The sequence below is a fragment of the Orycteropus afer genome, unplaced genomic scaffold (genome assembly GCF_000298275.1).
Source record: "Orycteropus afer afer isolate SDZICR_OR568_19922 unplaced genomic scaffold, OryAfe1.0 scaffold00462, whole genome shotgun sequence".
Lineage (NCBI taxonomy): Eukaryota > Metazoa > Chordata > Mammalia > Tubulidentata > Orycteropodidae > Orycteropus > Orycteropus afer.
The window spans coordinates 284,607-286,153 of record NW_006922049.1 but is presented as its reverse complement, the minus strand read 5'-3'; the positions used below and the strand labels follow the sequence as shown (position 1 = coordinate 286,153).

Genomic DNA, 1,547 nt, shown 5'->3' with positions numbered 1-1,547 from the left:
TGCCTTGGAAACCCAAGGAGGGGTCGCTATGAGTCGGGTCTGACTTGATGGCAAACAACAACAACAACAACAAATATATAAAATACCAACGGAATATTCTTACAAAACCAAAAATAACAAAAACCAAAACACCAAATTCCTTTAAAATTTTCATTCATTTCCACATAAAACACTGCTGGACAAAAGTAAAGACCCCACCCTCAATGGAGCTTAGTGTGCTAAGAGTGCAAGATAATAAATCTTATCTCATTTTGAAAAACACTGGCTATTTGAGGCCTTCCTAACACATGGCAGGTCTATATTAACTCTCACACTGCCACTCCCTCCTCAGCTGGACTTCTAGCCCCTGGAGCTACTAATCCCCAGTTAAGGACAGTAGAATACAAACATGACGATCTCTTTATGAAGTATTCAGCATGACTTAATTTTAAATACGTCTCTGTATGTGTGTGCATCGTCAGTTACCAATTCACGACTATTAACCAAAAATGCATGTGAATACTGAACAGTAACTTCTGTGGGCACAGGCTCCCTCTACCTGGTCCGTGGATTATGAAGAATCATACTGCTCTTCCCATTCTGTTGCTTTATTATTGCTTCCACCAAAGAGTGGACCCTGGTGGCACAGCTGTTAAAGTGCTCAGCTACCAAAAGAAAAGGTCAGCGGTTCGAACCCACCAGTGAAGAAAGATGTAGCAGTCTGCTTCCGCTTCCCCAATGATTTGCAGCCTTGCTTCCTATGGAGCGTTCTACTCTGGCCTATAGGATCTCCATGAGTCAGAACCGGCAACACTGGGCCAAAGTGCACAGAGGAAAAAAGATGTCCAAAAATGAAGATGAGGCTGACTTCTGCACACTCAAATGGGCAGGGAGACAGCACATATCGGTGTAAGAAGATGGGATATAAAAACACTTAAGAGCAGAGTTCCAATAGAAAATATCCTTAGGGCGACGTTAGGAATTATTAAACACCATAATGTAATGGTGTGTGTTTTTTTACACAGTACTGCTTTGGAACTTAAAAAAATGAAGCACTGTTAAAAGTGAGCTTGCTGAACATTATTATCACCTTATGCATAGTTATGTCCTTTACTTCTGGGTTTGAGAAATGTCATGGGACTTCTTAGGAAACACTCTAAATTAGTACACCTCCCCCCCCCCAAAAAAAAAACCCTGAGCAATAAGGCCTCACAGCAGCCAAGGAAACGGCGAGTAAGAGTTCAATGATCAGATTTCTTACTTTAAATGTCTAAGAATTTAGTCGTTCATCTGGTTCCATTGTTGTGCACAGCATCTAAGATACAGTAAAAGGAGTCGCACAATCCCCCTGCTTCTGAAGAAGTCTTAGCAGGAAGATGGGGAGCCTCCAAGTCGGCTCCATGGGGGGCTGCTGCCAACCCGGACAGGAAACAACTACGGGGGGAGGTGTCGAAATCTTTCTGTGGGCTACTCCGCTGCCTCCCAGGGTCGCGGGAGGTGCAAAGCCTACCGCTAAAGCTAAAAAATGGAAAGGACAGACCTCCACGGGGAAAGGAAAGAACCGCAGA

General features: G+C 43.6%; 1 protein-coding gene across 1 annotated transcript in view; it reads right to left on the bottom strand.

The window, feature by feature from the left end:
* The window catches only part of CAPZA2 (capping actin protein of muscle Z-line subunit alpha 2), a 72,137-nt gene that overhangs the window by 69,763 nt on the left and 827 nt on the right, over positions 1-1,547 (bottom strand). The gene's annotated exons all lie outside the window — the stretch shown is intronic.